This window comes from Amblyraja radiata, chromosome 1 (genome assembly GCF_010909765.2).
Source record: "Amblyraja radiata isolate CabotCenter1 chromosome 1, sAmbRad1.1.pri, whole genome shotgun sequence".
Classification (NCBI taxonomy): domain Eukaryota; kingdom Metazoa; phylum Chordata; class Chondrichthyes; order Rajiformes; family Rajidae; genus Amblyraja; species Amblyraja radiata.
The window spans coordinates 33,134,725-33,147,353 of NC_045956.1; the positions used below are offsets into that span (position 1 = coordinate 33,134,725).

The window sequence follows — 12,629 nt, forward strand, 5'->3', positions numbered from 1 at the left end:
CCCCCTACACACACAGCCCTAACCCCCCACACACACAGCCCCCCCCACACACACACACAGCCCCCACACACACACAGCCCCGCCCCCCCCCACACACAGCCACCCCCACACACACAGCCCCGCCCTCACACACACATCCCCCCTCACACACAGACCCGCTGAGTTTCTCCAGCATTTTTGTGTACCTTCGTCTCTCTCTAGTTCTCTCACTCCCTCTCTCTCACCCTGTCGCCTCGGCATTCCCGGAATCATTGACGTTTTGCGGTAGACAAAAATGCTGGAGAAACTCAGCGGGTGAGGCAGCATCTATGGAGCGAAGGAAATAGGCAACCCTTCTTCAGACCCGGCCTGAAACGTTGGCTATTTCCTCCATAGATGCTGCCTCACCCGCTGAGTTTCTCCAGCATTTTTGACTACCTTCGATTTTCCAGCATCTGCAGTTCCTTCTTAGACATTTATCGGTGACGGCTTCATTTGCGGTGCCTTTCTGTTGGTGGGATGGGGGGGGGGGAAGAGAGAGAGAGAGCTGGCCCGTGGTGTCTTCTGGTCCGTTCCCTCCACATTTCTGGTCGAGACCCTTCTTCAGACAATCACAAGTACTCTCACCGACGAGAGTTCAGTTCAGACTGAAGAAGGGTCTTCTCTCCAGAGTCGCTGCGCTGCCTGTCCTGCTGAGTTACTCCAGCTTTATATCTACCTTCAATTTCAGATAAATCAAATTTCTCATGGAGGGCTTATAACGTCTACCCCCCCCCCCCCCCCCCCCCCCCCTTCCTTCCCAACCTCAGCTTCAACCTCCATCACTGTTCATGTTGCACTTATAATGCAGAGACAGGGCTTGAAGTGATTCTGTGAAACAAAAAGATAAAGGGCTGGTTTCAGTCCAACAGCAGCCTGAAGCACTTCAGCCTTTTAGCCCTGTGACCAGCTGTTTCAAGTTTTGTAATGCTTGGACTGAAACCAGCTCTTTATCTTTTTGTTTCACCCCCTGTCCGTCCACATTAATCTCCCTCTCCCCCACCTTCCTCCCACAGTGCCAGCTGCTTTGGTGGCAGGCACACCATCATGTTTACATTGCCAGTCAACCACTGATTTATTTTCAATTGGTCAGTGCAAAGTCTGCCTTCTTAAAAACTGGTATCGTTGCCAAAAGTGACTTGCATCGGGGAAATGGGCATTTGTAAAATTAAACCCCAGTGCCCTCTGAGCTACGTGTTGCTGTATTGTTCAATATTCTTGCTAATTGTCGTATTAGCATTTCAATGCTGTGTGTGGTTCAGCATGGGCCAGCCATTAGTTAGATCACAGCGGAACATAGTATTAAATCACAAGCGACTGCAGATGCTGCAGATCTTGAGCAAAAAAAACAAACTGCTGGAGGAATATTGAGTCACACCATTTAGTGAAGCCAACTAACAAAGGTTTGCTCTTTGGAGGCGAATAGTCACTTCCTGACTAACTGCTGACTCTTTTTAACTTGGCGCAGAGTGCAATGGTTACCTGTTTTCTATTGCACAAATGCATGAGTGAAGAGTCGAGTCAAGAATGTATAATTGTCATGTGTACCCACAACAGAACAATGAAATTCTTATTTGCAGCAGCATAACAGGCGTGTAAACACAATACTCATAGATTGTATGAGAACAAATGAGAAACGAATAAATTCAATAACTTAACCCTAATACTAGTGCAAAAAAGCTCAGGGTGCCCCATCAAATCTTATCAATCGCTTGCTAATCGCATGACTGCGTCCAACTGCTGTCTGGTTCGTTGATCGGTTTGCTAGATATGAACTGTTTTGGGAGAGAAAAATGCTCACGGCAGACCAAACGTGTTAAACAGAAATTGGTCAGATATTGAGCTTTACACAGTGAGAAATCATGTGAAATAATCACTGAATTTAATTTTAAATGAATGTACCTGCATGTTATACTGTTTAGTTTGAGATACAGACAGATAGTCCACTGAGTTCGCACTGACCAGCGATTTTTATTTTCCTATTTGTCAATTTTTTTGTACCTGATTATTTGGGGGCCAATCAATCGCTGTCTCTAAGGGGGTTGCGTCCAATCACCAACCAGCTTGCCTTAAAATTCCCGTCCAATCAACAAATTGGTCTCCTCCCGTCCAATCAGCCGCTGTCTCCAAGGGCATTGTCCAATCACATAATGCAGTTCAATGGTAATTAGCAGCTACGGTAAAGGTTGGAAGCCAGTAGAGGTACTGACAGTCAAACGGGAGCTGGAGAGATTGTGCACCTTAGTGTACAATTTCATAATCTATATTACTAAAAGTCTGATCTTGACCGCTTTTGGGTGGCTGTGGCGTGATTTCCGAGAGAACGCCGTCACCTACGGCCGTCATTTTTGGCCACCTCGCTCAGGGCCCCCCTCCCCCTTCCGGGACCGGAGGATTTTTCCCATCGATGAAAAATCAGAGAGATATTAATGTTTTTACATTTTTTGCCATTCTCTCTGCTGCCCCTGCTGGTGGGAGGGGGAAGGACTATAAAACCCGGAAGTGGTGTGCCTCACAGTCTCTGCAAGATGGAGGAAGCCACAGGGTCACGTCTTTCTGAATAACACTAAACACATGTCCACTCAACTGTGAGTGCCCTTAATGTGGTTTGAAAATGAAAATATAGTTGGTTGGTTGATTGGTTGGTTGGGTGGGGTGTTTTGGGTTGAAGTGGAAATGCACTGCAAATAGCTGTTTGGCTAAACTTGACAACTTCCTGTTTGCACTATTTTGATTTTAGATAAAACGCTACCACTTACGGCTGTAATTTTTGGCCATCTGCTCATCAGGTGCAGAGGATTCTTCCCATCAATGAATAATAAAAGTGTTAATAGTGTTTAAAAAATGTTGAGAATCTCTCTCCCTTGAATCACGTCATGAAGGCCACACCTTTTCCGGGGGGGAGATTATAAAACCCGGAAGTGTGGGTGTGGCTCAGTCTCTGCATGATGGGGGAGGGAGAGGTCACGGCTCTGTGTGAGCTGTGAATCAACTGAACACACTGAATGTCTACTGAACTGTGAGTGTGGTGTTTTGTGTGGTTTTATGGTGGTTTTACCCTGCTTGAAATGGTATGTGTAAAGGAGTGATAGCTGACACACTGTAACCTTTACTAGGAGTTTAATATAGCACATGGCACACACGTCCCAGCACTGACTGCATCCAGACTTCAGGCGTACTGGGACCTAGTGGGAGGAACAAAGGGAGGATACTACAGTTATACTAATATGATGGGGCGTGGTTAGTGGTGATGAGGTAACTACATTATAGGTTGCATGCATAACCCATCTACATCCTTCCCCTTACAATTTAAACAAGTTACAGCAATGGCAGGTTGGTTATACAGTACCTGCAAAGCTAAGCATACTCTCCGTATCGAGCCGGAGGTTTTACAATCCGACCCGAGCGAGTGCGCACAGCACCCTCACCTTCCCCACCCGAAAGAATAGGAGGAGGGACAGGAACAGAAACAGGAGGGGGAGAGAAGGTGGGTGGAGAACCCAGCTTGGACGGGGAACGGAGAGGCACAGGTGAGCCAGGTGAAACAGAAGGGGTAGAATGAGCAGAAGTGGGAGAAAGAGAAGAACTTGCAGGGGACAACAGAGCCTGAGGAACAAAACCGGGAGGAGCAGGGGGAGGTACCCGAGGCAAAAGGACCGACCGTGGCATGCAGGGAGCAGAGGGTAAGTTAGTGGAGGAAGGATCGACACGCGATGGAGGGGTATACGGAATCGCAGGAGGTGGTTTTGGCTCGTTAACCGCCAACAGGTGCTGGCGGCTGCGTCGGTATACAGTCCCTGACATGCCCTGGTCTTCTCTGGCTGCCGATATTTTCGACTGGCGTGGGAGGCAATACCTTGTGCTAGTAGACTATTACTCGAATTGGTTCGAGGTGGACCTCCTCCCTGCCATCACCTCCGAGATGGTGATCAGCAAACTCCGCCGTCACTTTGCCACGTTTGGTTCCCCTGTCCGGCTGCAGACAGACAACGGACGCCAGTTCACCAGCGCCGAATTTCGAGCATTTGCTGCAAAGTGGAACTTTGATCATTTCACCAGCAGCCCGGAGTACCCGCAGAGCAATGGTCTAGCTGAACGGGCGGTCCGCAGCGCCAAGCATCTGCTTGAACAAACCCGCATCTCGAACGGGGATTTCTATCAGGGTCTCCTGAACCTTCGGAACATTTCCAGAGACAGTACCATGGGATCCCCTGCCCAGCGACTTATGTCCCGTGTTGTTCGCCCTCCGATGCCTATTGCCCAGCAGTCCCTGATGCCCAAAGTCCTGCAGCCTGCTGATGTCCAGCAACGTATTGCCCAGAAGCACGAGATCCAGCGCCGCTCGCATGACAAATCCTGCCGCCCCCTTTCGCCACTGATGCCTGGACAGGTTGTCCGTTTGCAGACGTCCACCGGCTACTCACGACTTGCCACCGTCGTCGGGTTTGACAGCGCGCCACGGTCCTACCTGGTGGATTTTGAAGGGACTGTATACCGACGCAGCCGCCAGCACCTGTTGGCGGTTAACGAGCCAAAACCACCTCCTGCGATTCCGTATACCCCTCCATCGCGTGACGATCCTTCCTCCACTAACTTACCCTCTGCTCCCTGCATGCCACGGTCGGTCCTTTTGCCTCGGGTACCTCCCCCTGCTCCTCCCGGTTTTGCTCCTCAGGCTCTGTTGTCCCCTGCAAGGTCTTCTCTTTCTCGCATGCATTGCCTGAGTCAGGGTTAGGTCAGGCCGTTGCAGTAGGTCGGCACGTAGCTTCTGATCAATCATGCCAGTGACGAGAATGTCCCTGGTGAGCTGGTCGCGCATCGTTTCAAATCGGCACCGCTGGGCAAGGTGGCGCAGGTCAGTGATGAAACACTCAACAGGTTCATCCGGCTGTTGCTTGCGTGAGAAGAACCTGGCCCGCTCCAGTATACGGTTGGAGGGCAGGTCGCATATTTCCGCGGACTTGCGCAAAAGACATACCGGGTCGTCGGCCGATTCAGCTGGCTCGACCGGCTGGTCGTTGTCATCCAGGACCGCTGGTTCGTAGACAAAGGCTTGAGCTCTCTTCATTGCGTCGGGACCGGCCAGGTTGAGCAGGAGTGAGGCTTTGACCACGGCTGGGTCGTTCCGGTGCGCGATATTGACGTAGTGAGTGTAGTCCATCACAAAAGTCGACCATCGCTCCGCAATGTCAGCGTCGAAGACAAGGGGAGATGGCTTTCGGCATGAGGATGCCATGTCAAAGGAAGCCCAACACTGGGCACTAACGGGGACAAATAAATAAAAACCGGTAAACGGGAATAGCGAGTTTAAACTTCTGACACCATGTAAAGGAGTGATAGCTGACACACTGTAACCTTTACTAGGAGTTTAATATAGCACATGGCACACACGTCCCAGCACTGACTGCATCCAGCCTTCAGGCATACTGGGACCTAGTGGGAGGAACAAAGGGAGGATACTACAGTTATACTAATATTAGGTATGTTGCAAAGCCTACCTGAAGCGTCTTTGAAAATCTGCCGCTGCGGGTGTGCGCGATTTTGGCGCCGTTTAGAGGGGGCGGGTTTAAAACGCGATTTTCTCTAGGCTGTTCAAATCGAAGATGTTCAGCCTAGTTAATTATTAACGAAAAATCGCTGGAAGACCCCGTCGCAAAAGCTATTATTAGGTTTAAAGGCCTTGAATAATAGTTATAGTAGTTTAAAAATCAATCTCTAAACCCGCGACCGCCAGCAACCGCAGGGTCTCATAAAGCAAACCACAGAAGGTAGGTTGTATATTTTTACATTAAAAAGGGCTTCTAAAGATCCCTTTATACAAAGTTTAATATTGCGAGTAGCTCATTTTGGGCCCATTATATCGCGCAGTATTTTTCTGGGCATTTGGGGGCACAAATCTACCGCAATGTGAACGTTCTAAACCAGCGCGTTCCACAGGGACCCACTGGAAAGCTGATTTAAATGGGCATTTATTTACAGCAATTGAACACTGAATTCCTTCCATTTGGCCTATAAATTAATGTAAATGAGATTTAAAAATCATGTTTTATTGTGAATTATTTGTGAATATTATTTGGACATTTAGGCTATTTAAAAATGTTAATCATTTATTAAGAAATGGATAGATGTTTAGATCTAGTAATTGAAGTCTGAAATTAGCTACAATTAGGTAACTAACTAATTATATGCTTTAATTTCAGGTCATCCAAGTAAGATTATTTTATATTTGTTTCAGAATGCTTCAATCTATGATAACTGAAAATTTCATTCAGTTCTCTTAATTTTTAAGAAAGTTATGGGCTTTTGACTGTTCACGATCACAACTTTTTTGTTATGTCCATAGAAAATCAATAGGGAACAAGATGCTCATTTCCGAGTATGAAAATGGCCATAACTTTTTAAATACTTGAGATATGAAAGTGAATTAGGTGTCAAATTAAACTTATTTTTATGCTTTATCTGATGGGATAAATTACAGACTTGATTTTTAAAATCTCAAAATTTTGTAACATTGCTACTAATATGATGGGGCGTGGTTAGTGGTGATGAGGTAACTACATTATAGGTTGCATGCATAACCCATCTACAGTATGAAACTGCATTTGAATGTGGTGGCCTTGCACCCTGCATGAAATGGTATGAAACTGCATTTGAATGTGGTGTTGTTGCACCCTGCATGAAATGGCATGAAACTGCATTTGAATTTGGTGGCCTTGCACCCTGCTCGAAGAGGTAAGAAACTGCACTTGAATTTGGTGGCCTTGCACCCTCCTTGAAATGGTATGAAACTGCACTTGAATTTGGTGGCCTTGCACCCTGCTCGAAGAGGTAAGAAACTGCACTTGAATTTGGTGGCCTTGCACCCTGCTTGAAATGGCAGGAAAATTGATTTGAATTTGGTGGCCTTGCACTCTGCTTGAAATGGAATTTCAAGGAATAGCCGTGAGTCAACTGCCAGCCCACCAGCCATGAGTGAGCTGCCAGCACATCAGGCTTGAGGGACTGAGCTGCCACCCCAAGAATCCATTTGGCCCACAATGTCCATACAAGCCCTGTGGAGACCAGTAGTCCCTGCAGCCAACAGCACCCATACCAGCGCTCCAGAAAGCCCCCCCCCCTTCCCCCCACTGGCCACCAATATTGGAATTGGTGGAGAGGTGGAATATTGCGTCGGGGGCCCAGCCCTCCCGTGTGAACATGGGACCCAACGGGTCCCACTTAGTCTAGTATATACTAAATAACTGGGCTGACAGACCTTGGCTGGGAACCTGGGGCTCACCAAAATTGTTCCCAATGGGGCTCCGCAACTCCTAAGGCCGGCCCTGCATTGGACATAGAAAAGAACAGCACAGGAACAGGCCCTTCGGCCCGCAATGTCTGTGCCGAACATAATGCCAAGTTCAACTGATCTCATCTGCCTGTACATGATCCATATCCCTCTCTTCCTCACACTTCCATGTGCCTATCTAAAAACCTCAAACACCACTATCTCTTCTGCCTCCACCACCACCCCTGGCAATGCGTTCCAGGCCCCCACTACTCTCAGTGTAAAAGACTTGCCCCGCACATTTCCAGTAAACTTCCCCCCTCTCACCTTATAGCTATGCCCTCTAGTGATGGACATTCTGGGAAAAGGGTTCTGACTGTCTACCCCATCTATGCCTCTCATAATTGTATACACTTCTATCAGGTCACCCCTCAACCTCTGGCGTTCCAGAGAAAACAATCCAAATCTGTCCAGCCTCTCCCTGTAGCTGAAATCCAGGCATAATTCTGTTAATCCTCCTCTGCACCCTCTCCAAAGCCTCCACATCCTTCCTGTAATATAATACACACAAATGCAGCCTGACCAAAGTCTTATAAAGCTGCATCGCGACTTCCTGACTCTTATACCCGATGCCCCGACCGATGAAGGGAAGGATCCCATATGCCTTCTCTACCACTCTATCTACATGTGTGGTGCCACCTTCAGTGAGCTGTGAACTCCAAGATGCCTCTGTTCATCAATGCTGTTAAGGGTTTTGCCAATAACTGTATGGTTAAATCTACGAGCATCAAACAAACAGCAGCTGGAATGTCCCAGGTGTGTAGTGTACAGATCTTTAGTGCATGAAGTAACAACACAATGTTCTAGATGAAAGAACTGGACCCTGCACAGCCATCCTAATCTTCATATGATTTATTACCGTTTTCATTGTTCAAATATTTGTTCCACTTGCAGCCGAGGCAGCAGGAGTAAAGTTGTGGGCAGAAGATCATAGTGGGTCCTTACTGCGACACAACATATTAACTGGACAGGTCTCACCCTGAGATCACAAAGTGCTGGAGGGCCTGCTACAAACTCCACTCCAAACATTCACAAATAGGAGTAGAATTAGGCCATTCAGCCCATCGAGTCTACTCCGCCATTCAATCATGGCTGATCTCTGCCTCCTAATCCCATTTTTCTGACTTCCCCCCATAACCTTTGACACCCGTTCTAATCAATAAATTGTCTATCTCTGCCATAAACATAACCACTGACTTGGCCTCCACCACCCTCTGTGGCAATGTTACTGACACTTCACCTATCCGTGTTCTCCACCCATGCTGCCTGGCCCACTGAGTTTTGGCCTCCAGTACTTTGTGCCCTTTTATGTAATAACCAGCATCTGCAGTTGTTTGTTTCTCCATGCTTCCCATCTTGAGGTTACGTCTCCACATCTCCACGATGAAGCCCAGCCCCAAGCTGCCGCAGGACTGTGCACTCCTCCAGTCCCACCCTCACTCCCATCCCGTTGCCTCACCATTGATGGCTGTCCCACAGTTGCTCAGGACCTGAGTTTTAGATTCTCCTCCCCACCTTACCCCCTTCCCCCCTCCCCCAAACGTCTCCCCATCCCATTCTGCATTACATAGAAACATAGAAACATAGTAAATATGTGCAGGAGTAGGCCATTCGGCCCTTCGGACCAGCACCGCCATTCAATATGATCATGGCTGATCATCCAAAATCAGTACCCTGTTCCGGCTTTTCCCCCATATCCCTTGATTTCGTTAGCATCTAACTCTCTCTTGAAATGCTTGAGGCTTCTTAAAACACCCTCTCGTGTATAAGATCATGAGAGGAATAGATCTTTTACCCGGTGAAGGGTAATCCAGCACCAGAGAGCGTAGGTTTAAGGTGAGGGGGGAAAGATTTGATAGGAACCTAAGGGGCAACGTTTGTACACTAACGGTGGTGGGTGTATGGAACGGGCTGCCAGAGGAACCATTCAGTGCCATTGAATAATTGAACCATTGAGGAGGTCATTGAGGCAGAAATGTTTGGATATGTACATGGTTGAGAGGGATATGGGCCAAATGCAGGCAGGTGGGACTACTGTAGATGGGGCATGTTGGTGGGTGTGAATGTTGGGCTGAAGGGCCTGTTACGACGCTGTCTACATCTACATCTCTCTATGACTATGACTCCATCCCTCCTTATGCGCTCGTTCTTCCATCTACTAATGCTCCTCATGTACTCTCGCCTTTGCTTCATTCAACACAGTGGCATGCACTGTAGATGATCTCCGCAGAGGCACAGATGTGGCACTGACTGTGGCAGAGCGATGGCAGAACCTCGCCTGATACACGAGCGAACGAACAAACACAGTAGAACATCAGTGGAAAAAGGGTCTCCACCCGAAACATCACCTATATCCATGTTCTCCAGAGATGCTGCCTGAGCCGCTGAGTTACTCCAATATTTTGTGTCCATGTTCTCCAGAGATGCTGCCTGACCCGCTGAGTTACTCCAGCATTTTGTGTCTACCATTCGGACCATCACATCAGTCAGGGTCAGTGGTTCTTCGTTTTGTGCCCATCTTGTTACAAATGTTGGCCCCGCTGTCATCGTCCGTCCTGAAAAGGACGCAAGCTTCCGATGACGATCAAGAGGAGCCATCACTTGCTGCAGTAGATGATGGTGGTAGCAGAATTAGCTCTGGCCACTTCCAGTTTCCAGCCCTGCGACGTGGATATTTCTGCTATGGGGCCAGGGTCAGTGGTTAAGAGTGGTCACAAATATTTCATTTTCACTTCTACCAGCAATGGAGCAATGAAATTCTTACTTACTGAGACAGAAAGTGAGATTCCTGACAGTGTTGAGTTCAATATTGAGTCCAAGAGCAGACACAAAGTGCTGGAGTAACTCAGCAGATCAGGCAGCATCTCAAGTGACATCACAGGTAGATAGGCTGGCCAAGAAAGCTTTTGATACATTGGCCTTCATCAGTCAGAGTATTGGATATAGAAAGGTAGATGCAAAATGCTGGAGTAACTGAGCGGGACAGGCAGCATCTCTGAAGAGAAGGAATGGGTGACGTTTCGGGTCAAGACACTACTTCAGACTGATGTAGTGGGCAGTACTGAGAGAGAATGTAGTCGGAGACAGTAAGACTGGTGGGGGAACTGGGACGGGGGAGGGGGATGGAGAGAGAGAGGAAAAGCAAGGGCTAATCGAAGTTAGAGAAGTCAATGTTCATACAGCTGGGGTGTATGCTACCCAAGCAAAATATGAGGTGCTGTTCCTCCAATTTGCGCTGGGCCTCACTCTGACAGTGGAGGAGGCCCAGTACAGAAAGGTCAGTGTGGGAATGGGAGGGGGAGTTAAATTGCTGAGCAACCGGGAGCGGAGGTGTTCAGCGAAACGATCGCTGAGTCTGCGTTTGGTCTCGCAGATATACAGGAATCCACACCTGGAACAGCGGATACAGTAGATGAGGTTGGAGGCGGTGCAAGTGAACCTTGTTGCCAGGATGTTGCCAGGACTAGAGGGTGTGAGCTATAGGGAGAGGTTGAGTAGGATGGGTCTCTATTCCATGAAGCGCAGGTGGATAAGGGTTGATATTATAGAGGTGTATAAGATCATGAGAGGAATAGATCAGATAGATGCACAGAATCTTTTGCCCAGGGTAGGGGAATTGAGGACCAGAGGACATAGGTTCAAGGTGAAGGGGAAAAGATTTAATAGGAATCTGAGGGGTCACTTTTTCACACAAATGGGTGAATGGAACAAGCTGCCAGAGGAGGTGGTTGAGGCTGGGACTATCCCAGATAGACAGGTACATGGAACAGTTAGACAGGTACATGGATAGGACAGGTTTGGAGGGATATGGACCAAGCGCAGGCGAGTGGGACTAGTGTAGCTAGAATTTCAAGCAAGAATTTCATTGTCCTATCTGGGACACATGACAATAAACTCTCTTGACTTGAATTGCAGCTGGGACATTGTTAGCCGGTGTGGGCGGGTTGGGCCAAAGGGCTTGTTTGCACACTGTATCACTCTGTGACTCTATGACTCTATGACTCTGCCTCACCTGAAAAGACTGTCAGGGTGCTTGGACGAAGTCGACGGGGGAGGTATAGGGATAGGTGTTGCATCTTCTGTGGTTGCAGAGGAAGGTACCTGGGGAGTGGGTGGTTTGGGTGATTGAGTATAGAAATTGGGATGTTATGTTGCAGCTGTACATGACATTGGAAAGGCCGCATTCGGAGTATTCTGATCAATTTTGGCCACCCACTATAGGAAGGACATTATTAAGCTGGTAAGTGTGTAGATAGTTACGAGGGTGTCGCCAGGACTCGAAGGCCGGAGCTATAGGAAGAGTTGGGCACAGGAGGAGGGGTGATCGTGTGTGTATATAATCATGAGGGGAATAGATAGAGTGTGCAGAGTAGAGGAATCAAGAACCAGAGAACCTTGGTTTAAGGCGAGAGAGAAATGATTGAATAGGAGCCTGAGGGGCAATATTTTGTGGGTGTATGGACAAGTACATGGATAGGAAATATTTAGAGGAATACTAGGCCAAGTGCGGACCCATTAGGCCCGCTCCCCCAACACAATGTTCCACCAAACTGCGCATGCGCGGTTGCCGCATTCAAAGTTGTGCCGTTGACGGCTGAAATTAAGTTAAAGTTAATAAAGTGAATAGAGGAGCCGTGGATGTGTTTGAAAAGTGGAAGGAAACTTACCCATGGAGCCATTTGGTCCCCGCTGTGAGGCCAGGCAAGTACACGCGAAAAAAAAACCAAAGGCGATTTTGTTTTAATGAAATTTGGGATCCCATTGTGATGTCATTGTGACGTTGTACACGGCTGACGGGCAGGGCAAGTGGAAAAGTGATTTTTGTAAAGTTTAAAATGTGAATACTTGTAAAATATACCATCAATCTGAACGAAACTTGTTTCATTTACATCACAGGACAATGTTGAGTAAGGTGGGTCAAAAATTGTAGCGCTATCGTGTATGTTTTGGCGGGGTTTCTGGATCACACGCATGCATATATACGGACAAACAAACAAGATGAGAGTTTTAGTAATATACTAGACCAAGTGCAGACCCGTTGGGTCTGTTTCCCCAACGGCGTTTTGCAGGGGGGGGGGGGGGGGGGGGCTGCGGCATCAAACTCATATTAACCAACCCCCAAACACACAGGTGGGGGGGGGGGGGGGGGGGTGTGAAGAGGGGAAGGAGGGGAGAGGAGGTGGAGGAAATGGGACAGATTTGGGAGGGAAAGGAGAGCGGGGTAGGGGTGAGAGAGGGGGATGGGGAGAGAGATGTGGGGGAGGGGGAGGATGGGGAGGTAGGG

At 48.2% G+C, this 12,629-nt stretch overlaps 1 protein-coding gene across 1 annotated transcript in view; it reads right to left on the reverse strand.

Annotated features, from left to right (window-relative positions):
- The window catches only part of LOC116972453 (serine/threonine-protein phosphatase 2B catalytic subunit alpha isoform-like), a 331,076-nt gene extending 330,037 nt beyond the window's left edge, over positions 1 to 1,039 (reverse strand). The window contains exon 1 of the mRNA XM_033020185.1: positions 1,033 to 1,039. The gene's annotated coding sequence lies outside the window, so the exon portion shown is untranslated. The remainder of the gene's footprint in view (positions 1 to 1,032) is intronic.
- Positions 1,040 to 12,629: the final 11,590 nt, after the last annotated feature.